The sequence below is a fragment of the Equus przewalskii genome, chromosome 27 (genome assembly GCF_037783145.1).
Source record: "Equus przewalskii isolate Varuska chromosome 27, EquPr2, whole genome shotgun sequence".
Taxonomy (NCBI): domain Eukaryota; kingdom Metazoa; phylum Chordata; class Mammalia; order Perissodactyla; family Equidae; genus Equus; species Equus przewalskii.
The window spans coordinates 24,499,713-24,514,397 of NC_091857.1; positions in this window are offsets into that span (position 1 = coordinate 24,499,713).

Here is a 14,685-nt window from a genome sequence, read left to right on the forward strand (position 1 = left end):
AAAGCAGAAAAAAAAAAGAAGATTGGCAACAGTTGTTAGCTCAGGTGCCCATCTTTAAAAAAAAAGTTACTTATTATGCACAGTCTTTTTTTTTTTTAAAGATTTTATTTTTTTCCTTTTTCTCCCCAAAGCCCCCCAGTACATAGTTGTATACTCTTCGTTGTGGGTCCTTCTAGTTGTGGCATGTGGGACGCTGCCTCAGCGTGGTTTGATGAGCAGTGCCATGTCCGCGCCCAGGATTCGAACCAACGAAACACTGGGCTGCCTGCAGCGAAGCGCGCAAACTTAACCACTCAGCCACGGGGCCAGCCCCTATGCACAGTCTTTTTATGTTGCCCCAAAGTCAAACACTTTTTGTTTAGATGAAACTCTCCATGTGCTATTCTTGGAATCAAGTTTAGTTCCCTGAGCCGTATCAGAAACATTTCAGCCTTATGCTGCATATAACAATTTCAAAAGGCATTTTTATTTTGACAATGACAGTGAGTGGCGAGATGATAAAATGGCTTCTCCCTGCAGTTAGAGTTACTGTGGAACACGACTGTTCTGCCTCTGCTCCTACCTGTTGCAAGGTCTTGAAAATCCACTTTATCCCTCTGGGCCTCAGATTCTTCATCTGTGAAATTGAGCCAACGACCCAAGAGGATCGTATCTGAGCTTACATCCAATTATATGTGCGTGATATTTTCTCAAGTTCAAATAAAAATTTTAAACATCCCCTTCTGTGGGATTTCGTCAGGAATATGGAAATTTGATATCCAATATTGGAGTTTCATAGTTAGAACATCTGAAGCTGTTCATAGAACAAAACATGGCAATAAAAGCTAAATATTAGGCTTTTGAGAGACAGATTTTATTGATTTCCAATAAATTATGATGGCGGACTGTTAGCTATCAACTCTACAGCATTTTATCACTCTCCTTCCTTCCTAAAATAAACCCTTAGTTTTTTGCAAAAATATGACCTGGTACCTATATTTCAGGGATGTCTAGGCTCCTCCAAGCTTTGCCAATAATCTTAATTAGTTTATTTAAATAAAGGTAATTCTATACTTTTTGACTGGATTGATTTAGAAAGGTTATTGTGACATAAGTCTTGCCAGTGAGACTTTAGAAGTACCTGCTTGATGGCTTCTGGGAAAGGATTCTTCTTTCTTCAAAGGAACTGAGAAAGGGAATTCTCTCCTGGTCATAGAGTATTGTGTAAAGATTTGGAACTTGGGTTTGAAGCAGCCACCTTGTCACCATGAGCATATGTATCATATAGGATCCAGTAAGAAATCAGAAGACACAGCAGTTTTTTTACATAGAGAAATTAGCGTAAAGAATTATTAATCATGTATCAGAGAATTAAAAAGAAATTTAAGATATCATTGGCATGGGAACTGCAGGAAGCATGTGTCACTCTTACAGCTAAGGGAACAGAGGAAAGAGGTTGGAATTATTAAAACTTTGAAGATAGACGAAGGGGTCCAACCAAACTATGATTCTGACTTCTGAGGAGGGAACACCAACTAGCTGGCTCTGCTATCTCAAAGGGTGAAACGAGACTGGTCCTGGGACTCTAGAGCACCTGCAAACGGCAATCATCTGCTGGTACAGGAAGGATATGTCAATACCTGTGGGAAGAGCTGTTGTGTGGTTCACCTGACAGGAACAGGAAGGAAACTAAGGGGAGTCTGTCTCTTCTCCACTACTCCTGTCCAGTCTCCCTCTCACGCCCCCTAATGGCAGAGTCACCAGAGAGCCACCTGGCCGGGTAGAAATGTGGTTTGCAGTATCCCAGACCCAGGATCATATGCCAAGTACAAAAGGTGTGGCTTTGGAGTTGATAGACAAATGCTTAATGATCAGCACAGGGTATACGTCTGAGGACAAACATCATCATTATGAAGACAGAAGAATGGGAAATGACATCATCCAGCTCCTAAATTAGCCAACTCTGAAAACTCTCCACATTGTGGGGGATCAGAATTGGCCACCCCAAAATGTGCCTCTTTGGCACAAGGATTACTTTGGGCTGGTTGCTTTTAAGAAACTGCAGACAGGGGAGAAGCTCTGAAAAGTAGAAGTTACCCTTTGTAAGAGACGTTTACATTTGTAAGGGAGATCTCCATCTGTAAAGGTGTCTCCCTCTCTGTACCAGGAAGAAGGGGGGATGACCTTCTCTCTAGAAACTCTGATCAATGCAGAAGGCAAGGGCTTACATCTGCATAATAACCTTGCTCCTGTTAACTGGGGTTTTCTGATAATATCCCATAACTTACTCCCCCCACCCCCAACACTCTCCTTGGTCTTTAGCTGAAGTTAGCATTTAAGATAACAGCTTCTGCCATTTTGGCAAGTTGCTCAGCTTTCCTGAGTTTCTCTCATATATACATGTTATGAAGTGTTGTTTGGTTTTCTCCTGTTATCCTATCTCATGTGAATTTAATTCATAGCCCAGTCAGAAGGACCTAGAGGGTAGAGGAATTTTCTTCTGCTCCTACAATATCATGCTTTATGTGCACTATCATAAACTCCCACTGTTTAAGCTTGCTGAGTTAGAGCGTCTCTTTCTTGCTGCTTAAAGTATCCAAATTGGCTAAAGTGCAGGTAAATGATCACTCTGAATTAGTGATCATACCAGTAAAAATTGGCATAACAAATAGACAATTCTAAGGTTAAACAATTTTTTTGAAGGTATCTACATTTTGACATGACAGCTATATTCAAAAAGGAATTATCAAGGTATGTGCAAGAATTTATGTACACTTTTATTCTTCACAGTATCATTTTAACAACACCACCCAAAAAGTTTTAAAATAGTTTTCAAATGCCATTTACGTAAGAATCAGACTCACAGTATTGAAATTGAGTATCATTTCAGTTCTCTAAATAACCTGCGGATTCTTTCTCTCTCTCATTCTCTCTTGCCCTCTCTCTCTCTCTCACATGCACACACACGCACCACACACATTAAACCCAGCAATATCCAAAGACTAAGATGAATCTACACCAAGTTTTAAATATAGATTGATAGAGCTACAATAGCATATGAATGAGAATTACAGGTGGCTATTTCAATTTTCTCTAGGATTTTCTAAATTGCCTTTTTTCCTCTTCAGTGAATATATATTCTTTTTGTAATTACAAAAAGTATTTTTAAAATATTTGTTCTTTTAGGTCTTTTTTTTTTAAAAGATTGGCACCTGAGCTAACATCTGTTGCCCGTCTTCTTCTTTTTCTTCTTCTTCTTCTCTATAAAGCCCCCCAGGACATCGTTGCATATTCTAGTTGTAGGTCCTTCTGGCTCTGCTATGTGGGGAACCACCTCAGCATGGCTTGATGAGTGGTGCTAGGTCCACACCCAGGATCCAAACCAGTGAAAGCATTCATTGAGGTGTCTCTAAGGCCTACAATGGTCCCTGATATATAGTATGAGCTCAATAAATACTTGTTGAAAAAAGAATTAACCTGCTAAATGCATGTCTGTGATATGTGCATAATACTAATATTATTTCTTATGCTAAATAAGGTAGGCAGTAAAGGAATTAAGGTATCATCCTCATGAATAAGAGATTAAAAATCAAAAGTTTCTAGTGAGATTAAGAAGATCAAATAAAATACCACAGACAGAGGCCCCTGCCTAGTCATTTGATACCATCTAGAAATACTAATGTCTTTGTTAATGACTTTCATAGTACAGGTTTTTGCTAAAGCTGAGAATGGAAATATTCCTGTCTAAGGGTATGAGAGGTAAATACCCAGTGGAGAGGGAGGCAAATGCTTTTTACAGAGAATTCAAATACATTTGTTGATGATGTGGAAAACCAATTCTAAGAAAAGTCGACCTTTAAATGTTGGGATACCTCTTGCAATTCCGGTTATACTTGTATAGAGACTAAAAGGGTGGCGGCCTTGTAGCGGTTCCTACAAAAACTGGCTGGTGCCCCAGCTGCTGTTGAGACCCATTGAAACCTGGCAGGAAAATTAAACTTCAGCTCTTTCATCCCCCTTTCTTCTGCTGCTTGTTTGCTTTGGAGCTTTGGACCACACTCGTTAATGAGTGTTAACAAGGCCTTTTAAAAAGAGCAAGTAGTAAGGAGACAAATAACAAAAGAGTGAAGGAGAGAAGTCAAACAAAATGCAGGAATAGAGAGGAAAGCAAAACAGAAAGAAGCAAGTCCAAAATTCTAAAGTGACTGTATTCAAATACAGATGCGGATGATGATCTGGTTCATTACCAAACCTTGGAAACAGCATCTTCCAAAAATCCATCATTTCCTTTAAATTAAATTTCCTCAATGTGCAAGTTACTGAAAGTGAAGTCACATCATAATAAAGATCATACTAAACCAAATTCAATTACTGAGTTGTAGATTCACCCCGGCTGTTCGAATCTTTGAAATGACTGGACCACCAACATTTTTGTCAGTTTTATTTCCTTAAAAAATAAATAGTTTTGATGTTTGTGGCACTTTTGTTAGTGACTAGAAAATTGAAAGCAACCAAATACTGGTTTTGTTTTATTTGGATATCATCTGAATCAACAGTTCTTAGAAAACATATGTACTGTTTTAGTTTATTAGAATACTGCTTAGCATCTTGAATAATAATTTACTCATTGATATATGAGTGACTTGAAAGAGGTTAAACAATCATGTAAGTACCCAAATTGACCTTTGTGAATAATTTGTATACCAGACACTCACAATTAAGATAGTACTAAAAGGTTAATTACAAAATCATTTAATCCCAACTTATTAATTCATTCAAATAGTATTTATCAAGCACTTCCTATGTGCCAAGCACCGTTCTAGATACTTGGGATATACATCAGTCAGCTCTTTGCTGGGGCTGTGTTACCTAACACCCAGCCCTTAATCCTAGTGGGTTACAAGAACATGTATGTCTTGCTCATGGATCTGTGATCTGTCTGTAGCTCTGCTGGGCTATGCCGGGCTAGGGTGAGTTTGGAGTTTGCATATGTCTGCTATGCCTGTCCATCATTCTAGGAACATGCCCCAAAAAACAGCAGCTACAATGGACATACTCTGTTCATGGAAGAAAGACTCTGTTTAAAAGTGGCACACTGTCGTTTCTGCTCACATTCCATTGACCAGAATAAGTAACAGAGCCAAGTTCGACATCAGTGGGGCAGTAATGTCTCTCATTCTTATGGGAGATGGATAATAATACCATAATATAATAAAAATACATTAATGTATGTTAGAAGATAAAATTTTAAATAAAGTGGTATAACACTCATTGAAAAGGTGAGCTTTGAGCAAAGACTTAAAGGACGGATGGATTTAGCTATGAGAATATTTAGAAGAAAATTATTGCAGGCTGAGGGACTAACCTTTGCTAAAGTCCTAAACTGAGTCTGCTTAGCATGTCAGAGAAAGAACAAGGAGCTGACGTATCTGGAGTAAGATGGACAGGAGGGAGAGAAGTAGTGGATGAGGTCAGAGAGGTAATGAGGCTAGTTATCCCAATGAACTGATTGTGTAGGTCCTTCAAGGCCATTATAAGGACTTTGGCTTTCATTGTGCTTAAATTATGGAACCATTGAAGGAGAAAACATAGGTCTGGTGACCCCCAATTCAGAAGCACCAGCATCTAGATGGTATTCAAAAAAGTCATGGGACAAGAGGAAATCACCAAGGAACTAGTATACATCATGAAAATAAAGAAGACTAAGGACAGAGCTGCAAAATCTAAGTGCTTTTCTTGTCTAATCACTCTTCTCATTCAGAAAATGTCTATCTAGCCATGCAAGCTAGCTATCTATTGTGGTGAAATAGCTGTTGTCTTTTCTAATTACTAGAATTGTGCCTTTTGTTTGCTAAACATTTTGAACCTACTCTGATCTGATGAATTTCTACAGACGTTTATCCGGTCTCTTCTTCTGTTTCCAGCAATGGAGCAAGCACACTTCTTCATCAGTCGGCCCATGACTTTGTTGGCTATCCCTAGTCATCAGGAAATTCTTCCTTGTAGTTATATGATGTTGCTCTCCCTATAACTTCCAGCCTTTTGTTCCAGTCCTGGCCTTAGACAAGTCACAAGGTAAGTCTAGTAATTCTTTCATTTTTCCGGTGGTTCAAATAATTGTAAGAAGCTATCTTCCCCTTAAGTCCTATTAATTCCTCAAGGCCAATAGTTTAACGTCCTTCACTGTATCATGTAATATGGTTATTTAAGCCTCTACACTATTCTGATCACTCTCTTTCGGGTATTCTCTAGTTTGTGGGTTAAAATCAAAGTGACTTCAAAAAAGGTCTTCTTCCCATTGTGGAAGACAATGGATTCATATTCTGTTTTTTAGAATTATCATTATTTTAGGAATGCTTCAATTTTATAATTTCCTCATAGACTATGACTTATTCATATTAGGCAAATTGTATAAAATACTCTAAATAACATTAATCACTGCCTATGAAAATATCTAATATGTAGATTCAAATCTCCTACTCACATTTTCTTTCACTTTTTTGAAAGGAAAACTTTAAACAATTTTATTAGGACATAATTTTAAAATCACTCCTGTTTCAAATGAACTTAAATGCTCAGCTTATTCTGAAACCCCGATTTAGTCACTTGAAGGCCTTCCTCTTCTTTATGACAATATATAACAATGTGAGTGAAAATTCATTTCTTAGATGTTCCCATACATTCTGAGTAAGCTTATTCTTAATTCAGCCATGGGATCTCCCCAAAATTGTTTAATTCTACAAATCCTGCCAGAAAATGCAACTCTTCTGGCTTTTAGTACGGTCATGTTTTCCTTCTCTCAAAATTCTTGTCATTTCCACTTCACCAACCAGGTAACTTTTTTTTTTTTAGGCTGGCACCTGAGCTAACATCTGTTGCCAATCTTCTTTTTTTTTCCTCTTCTTCTCCCCAAAGCCCCGCAGTATGTAGTTGTATATTCTAGTTGCAGGTCCTTCTGGCTGTGCTATGTGGGATGCCGCCTCAGCATGGCCTGATGAGTGGTGCTAGGTCTGCACCCAGGATCCAAACTAGCAAAGCCCTGGGCCACCAACGTGGAGCACACGAACTTAACCACTCGGCCACAGGGCTGGCCCCCCAGATAACTATTTTTTATAGGAATAAAGTAAGAGAAAAATACTTCTAATAACAAAAGTAATAGTAATAACGTTTATTAAAAGCTTTCTATGTACTGGAACTGTTCTAAGTGCTGCACATTTGTGCTTTATTCCTTTAATCATCACAAAAATACCTTCATTTTTAAGGATGAAGTAGCAAAAGCACAAAAGGATAAGAAACTTGCTCATCATTAATTAAGTGAACTGGGCAAACAAGGATAAGTGGTCATACCAGGATTCTACCTCCAACAATCTGCTCTAGAGGGTGCACCGTTGACCACTAAGTAGTTCATGTGTCAGTTGAGTTGACATATCAATTTCATTCAAAATTCGGTGAATACTCATTGAGCACCATCTATATTCAAGGCATAGTTCTATTTACTCTGTGTTCTACACAGTATAGTGGAAAAATAGAAGGAGCTATTACTGAGTCTGCCAGTCTGAGAGTACGTGACAATGAAAGTGACGTTGCAATGGATCTTTAAAGGTGAGTTTAATTCCACCACAGTGGAGTAGCATGCATGAAGAGGGGACAGTCTATTAGCAAGATATTTGATGCAAAAGGAAGGAAAAAAGATGGGAGTACAGCTGCATAAAAGAAAATATTGTGTAATGGAAATAGTGTGATTGGGGCATAAGGTACCTTTGAGGGCGAAAAAGGAGGAGAAGGAGATAAGTTTCAAAAGACAGTCTGGCTGTGAGTCTGTGATCAGGAACTTGGACTTGTCCTGAAAGCAACAGGGTCATCTGTGAATGTTTCAGATTTTTGCGGGGAGACTCCTACTTTCAAAGTTAAAAAAGATGTGTGTCGTGATCTGTATTACGTCCTCAGGTCTATCAGTCTGTGTGATGGAACCCAGAGCATATGAACCAAGGAATTTTTTTGTAGTTACAATTAGCTCTGGCATTTAGAGAGCTCATTAAATCTGAACCCAACTCCTCAATGCTGTTGCAAATCCCAACAGCTACACAATTATAAGTACAACGATGTGAGGACAGATAGATATTTGCTTAGTAGCTACCCAAGTATAAGCAGTCTATATAGAGGTGGACCAAGTTCAACTTCACTTGAACTTCAATTGAACTTCACTTGAAGTCCTGATTTCTCCAATTATGGGACATAACTGTCATCTAGACGTACACTTCCAACAGTACTTCACTTTTCAAGAAATTTGAAAACTACTTTTTCCATCATCCCGTACTGTAAAATAGTGACTCAACATAGTCCTGAAACTGGCACCAAGATGAAACTCTAAAACTAATCTGTGCCCGAGATTAGACTGGGCCATGTCTCTGCAGGTGCTGTCATTGTCAAGTGCAGAGCCTCAATCACCATCAAGGCAGAGGAGATATAACAAATTACTCGACTTTCTCTAATGTAAACAAATCCTCACTTTTTATAGTCCTTGAGAGTTTATTAAATACTATTTTATACATTACATTGTGTAAAACAATGTATTTTAACCATATTAAAGGATATTACATGAGCAATATGATTGCTTAAACAGCATTTTCTTTAAAAAATATTTTAAAGTGAAATTGATTTTGAAATTCATCTAATCCAAACTTCTCGTTTTTGGATGAGAAACTGAAGTCTAGTGAAACAAGAAAACTCACCTAAATTCATAAATGAATCCAGATTTTCTGCATCCCAGTTCACTGCTCTTGCCATCACTCCATGTGGGCACATAGCAACTTTGTGTAACAGGCAGGTCCTGGGATTGGTCTGTATTTTGTAGACAAATTTGAGGTTCTCATAAGTCCACTAGCTTCCCTAAGGTCAGGTGGTTAATGAGTGGCTCTACCATGGGTATATATTTTAAAGCGTGAAGGATAGCATATTGTCTTAAAATAACTGCATATTTTATTCATTAAGCAAGTACTTTTTAAACAGGTTATTGCAATTTGCAAGTGGATTTTACTGAATAATTTTATTTTTCAACAAAACTAATTTTTAATCAATACTTGATAATCCTTAAACTCGTGATCGAATGCATAGCCAGTTCAGAGAGCTTTGACTAGCTTCGTCTTGCCCTTCCCATTGTGCCTTCACTAACGTGGACTCAGAAAATGCACACAGTAATAATGAAATCCAGATGAAATTGGATCTTACAAAAACAAAGTCATTTTTGTCACCTAAGCATGTTTACTTCAGTGAAAATGTCTATAAAATATTTTCATCAATTATTCTATCTTAGTAAGTACAGGCTAGAAAGTATAATTGAAGCTTTCTTTGATGATCAGAGGACTTCAGTGTTCTAAAGCTAATTTTTTTTATTATTATTCTTTCTATAGCACTGCCAGCTATCACATTTGGAGAGATGTGATCCACTGGGTTTCCAACTCAAAATGTTGGCAACAGAATTGATTTTTATTTAATAAGTTGCAATGCCATGTTGTGTTCGAAAGACAATATTCTTTTATATATATATATGTGGCAATAATCAGGTTTTATTTTTATTTAATACTATGTTCTTGAGGTTGAGAACATGCAATGTTTTCTGATTAAGTGGGTACTGATTAGATAAAGCACCACTGTATTGTCAATAAAAATCCTCTGCTTCTTGGTGGCATAAGCATATCATCAGCTCTTTAGAATTAAAATAGTGGGAACATAATTTTAGTGGTAGAATTTCATAACTTTGTTTTTTGGTGAGGAAGATTGTTCCTGAACTAACCACTGTGGCAATCTTCCTCTATTTTGTATGTGAGACACTGCCACAGCATGGCTTGATGAGCAGTGTGTGGGTCTGCACCCAGGATCCAAACCAGCGAACCCCAGGCAGCTGAAGCAGAACACACAAGCTTAACCACCATGCTACCAGGCTGGTTCCAGAATTTCATAACTTTTGAATACTACATTAACAAATACCCACCAAGAATCAAAAAGAAAAATGAGGAAATGTAATCCCACATGATCTTACTCAATAATAATGTTTTTACAATATAGCTTGAATTTATAATTGCTTGAGAAATATTTTCTTATGCTTTCATTTCCATTTCCACTTGTTCTTCAGATTTTTTATTGTGTATCTAATAAGTTCTAGGCAGCAAAGACAAGAGATAAACATTAATGAAATGACCCTTCCCATTATTGAAAATCAGTCTATGAGAGAGTTCAAAGCATTGCCATAGTATTTGCTAAGTTCAGTGATCAAGATGGACAAGTTCTATAGCAGTATTGTCCAATAGAAATAGAAAGAGAGCCACAAGTGTGAGCCACATATGGAATTTTAAATTTCATATTAGCCACAATAAAAAGGTAAGAATGAACAGGTGAAGTTTATTTTAATGATATATTTCACTTAACATATGCAGAATATTTTCATTTCTGTATGTAATCAACACAAAAAAGGATTAATGAGATATTTTACATTCTTTTTCCCTATTAAGTCTTTGAAATCCAGCATGTATTTCACACTTACATGGTGCACCTCAATTTAGACCAACCACAGTTCAAATGCTCTGTATCCGCACGTGGCTAGTGGCTACCATATTGGACAGCACAGGTCTAGATGCATGAAAGGGATGATTATTCACACCTGAGAAAATCCGGGATGCCTCACTGAGGCAGGGACTCTTGAACTAGGACAGAGAATGTGTGAAGCTTTGAGAAGTGGAGCAGTGTAAAGAGCTTCAAGTCAAGTCGTATGTATGGCTAGGATGAAGGAGGAGCAGGAGAGGAGGATGGAGAGGCCAACAGGGACCAGCCTTCGAAGGGCCTTGCCTCCCACTCTACATCTAGATAGCTCCCATCCAATGACTCCTCTGCCCTATAACAAGCCTGTGTTACTGAATCTCAGTGACCTGATCCTATTAGGAAAAAAAAGGTTTAATTAAATTTCTTTGCAACAAAAAAAAATTCATCAATAAATAAATGTCAATCATAAGAAAAAAGACCATATGTCTTCACTTTGAGGCTGCTGGTGAAACCACTGGCCCAGTCTTTCACCTTCCTGGCTGTTTCTTACTTTGAAAGGCAAATTTGCAAATGACTGGGAAACCTACAGGATTAGCTCATGTTTTTCTTGGCCTCTTGAGATTTTGCTCTCCAGATGCCCACACTACTTGTTTGAATCCTGTGCTGGCAGAAGATGGTAAAATATTTGGATTCAGCAGGAGGAAGGGGAGAAAAAAGTGTTGAGAAACGTTTGGGGCCTTCAGTTTCCTTTTACATGACATTCTTTCACACATTCATTTGTCAGGGCCAGTGATTCCTAATATTGCAGCCACAACCACAGACTTCTGACCTTTACTTAAGAGAGAGTATTTATTTAAATATAGACTCTTGGGCAAGGACAGAATGCCCTAGAGAGAAGCCATTCACTTTTCTTCAGAGTAACCTACCCTTGTACTTTTCCAATTGAGGAAGCACATTGTAATAGTCTATGATCTCTAGAAACTGTGTCCTACAAGCTGTGCTCAGGAATATTTGCTAAGTTTGTTTTGTGGGTATTTAGCTTGGCTTTGTTTTCACTTAGTTTTTAAAAGAAAAAAGAAGTGTGAGATGAAGAAACTTCTATGTGGAAAAACAATTTTTCCCCCATCCAACGAATATGAGACAATGTCACATGAAATATAACTTAATCATCTATGCTCATCTCATTTTTTTATATCCTTTCTTTCTATATTGGATCTAAATTTAAATATGTGTGTGTTTTTATATATTGTGAAGCTTTAACTACATATTCATTTTTCTTCCTCTTACCTTTCTCCTTAGAAGCTGATTTTCTCCAATGCTCTATTTTACAACCATTTCTCTCTCAGTATTTACCTTCCCTCTCAAACCACTCAAGCTTAGTGGCTTAAAACAACACAAATTTAGGGGGCTAGCCCCATGGCCCAGTGATTAAGTTAATGCACTCCGCTTCGGCAGCCCAGGGTTTGCTGGATTGGATCCTGGACACAGACCTAGCACTACTCATCAAGCCATGCCGTGACAGCATCCCACATAGAAGAACTATAATGACCTACAACTAGGATACACAACCATGTACTAGGGCTTTGGGGAGAAAAAAAAGAGAAACATTGGCAACAGATGTCAGCTCAGGGCCAATCTTCCTCACCAAAAAAAAAAAAGCACACTAAAAAACAACATATATTTATTATCTCACAGTTCTGGAGGTCAGCAGTCCTAAAATCAAAGTGTTGGCAGGCTGTGTTCCCTGGCTTCTTCCATGTTCCAGAGACCACCTGCTTGTGGGCCCTTCCTTCATCTTCCCCGCCAGCAGAGTAGCATCTTCAAATCTCTCTTTCTAGGACCTCTGCTTCCTTCTTCATAACTCCTTCTCTGACTCTCCTGTTTCTATCTTTCTCTGTAAAGACCCTTGTTATTCTATTTAGCCACCTGGGAAATCTAGGATAATCTCCCTATCTTGAGATCCACAAATTAATCTCATCTATAAAGTTTCTTTTGCCATATAAAGTATTATATTCACAGGTTCTGGAGATTCAAGAGGAGGGAGCATTATTCTGCCAGCCACAGTGATGATTGCCAGCACCTATCTCTAGCTGCTAATCTTCCTTCATTTTCCAGCTGCCTGCACTTACGCTTGCATATCGAGCACAATAGGCTCAAAGATGAGCCTACAAAATCAAACCCACAAAATTGATTACTTCGGTTCCATTGGAACACCATGGGTATATCACCTCAGCAAGGAGTCACCAAGCTAGAGAACTAGGGATTGTCCTAAACTGAGCATTTTCACCCCTACTTGCACCTAAGCCAAGATCTGACTATGTTTTTAAACTCCTAACTATTTCTAAATGTACATCCTCTGCTTCATTCCTATTACCCCTTTCCCGGTTTGGGTCTTGTTTATTCTCATTTGAACTGCTGCAAGGGCTTCTATTCTCTACCCTCAACCTGCCCCCTCAAATGTATTCTCCACAGTTCCATCTAGAATGCAAATTTGAGAATATGGTTCCTACAGATAAGCCTTTCAATGTGTCCCACTGCCTATTATCATACACACTCCTTTGCATTGCACATGAGGCCCCTCCCGATCTTGTCTCTGATGATTTCTTCTGCCATATGTTTTATAACTTCTCATTACACGTTGGAGGACTCAGTTACTTGCTTGTGGTTCACTTTCCACTCACTTCTGTTCCTTGAGCTGTGAGATTTTCCCATCACAATGCTGGCCAGCCAGGGCTGGGTGACACCTTCTATTGTACTGTGCTGTAATCATCTGTGGATGTGTTTTTCTAAACTGTAAAGTTTCTTGAAAACATTCCTTACTTGGTTTTATGCCCCTATCACTTATCTGAGTCCTTAGCACCATGTGCATTTTCAGTAACAAAGTCTGTGATTTTGATTTGGTAAATTCATGAGCAAGGGGATCTTGAAACCCTTTCAAATTATAAAAAGGAATTAATTTAAGTGTTCTGGGAAATTGACTAATTCGTGAGAACTTTGGTCTAATACATTCTATTTGGGGAATATGGGGAAACTGAAGAGAAATATTAGGCTTTATAATGAAGCAGGAAATTATACTGACTACCTAGAAAGCATGCGAGCTTTTGATGAAAGAAATATATAAACATACCTAAAATAAAATATGCTTGTTCAGAATTTCTGTGTGCTTGAAATGCAAGCCATGTTATTTTCTTTCTTTTCCTCTTTTTCTTTTCCTGTCTCTTCCTCACTTCTCCTCCTACTTCTCTCCCTTTCTTTTGCTCTGTCTTTCTCTCTCTCTCTTTTTTTCTTTTTAAGTAATATACTTGAAATATACCATAAGTCAGTGTTCCCATCAATGACTTGTTGAGGGTGGTTTCAGGCACAGGAATCTGTTTTTAGAAGATCCTCTTACTCTCTTCCTCCCCCTTCCTTTGGCCTCACCCCTGATTTAACCTAACCATGACCTGAACAGCTCTCACCGCTGCTATGCTTCCATCCCTCACATATGTCTTTTAAGTGTTAGTCTGGGAGTACGAAACTCAAATGCCACTAATTCATTTCGGGAGGTCTAAAATGATGAGGATTTTAGGCTGGTTAATTTTAAAACTGCAGATGAGAAGCAGGCTCTGAGGAGTGGAATTTGCTTGCTCTTTGAGAGATATTTGCATTTGTGAAGGAAAGGGGGATGACCTTGTAGGGACCTGAAATTGACCACCCCAGGATATGTCTATTTGGCATCGGGATTGTTTGGGGCTGAGTGCTTTTGATAAACTGGGATAGGGAGGGAGGCTCTGGGGAATGGAACTTGCCCTTTGTTGGGACACATTTACATTTGTAAGGTAAATCTCTATCTGTAAAAGGTGCCTCCCTCTCTGTACCAGGAAGAAGAAGAGAGATGACCTTGTCCCTAGAAACTCTTAATGGGGAAGGCAAGAACTTAAGTTGGTTGCTGTCTGGCAATCTCATGTAACTGATTTAGGGTGGTGGCTTCTGACCTTTACTTAATCCAATTTGATTCTTGTCTAAAAGTCATGGGATCACCCAATGACCCGACCCCACCTGCACTGATACCATTTTAACTTTTTTTCATGTTCTTTCCTTTGTCTTGTAAAGAGATGACTCACATACCCATGCCTTATAAAATTAACCCTAACTCTCAACTCAGGGCAGCAGCAGCAGCTCTGACTGCCC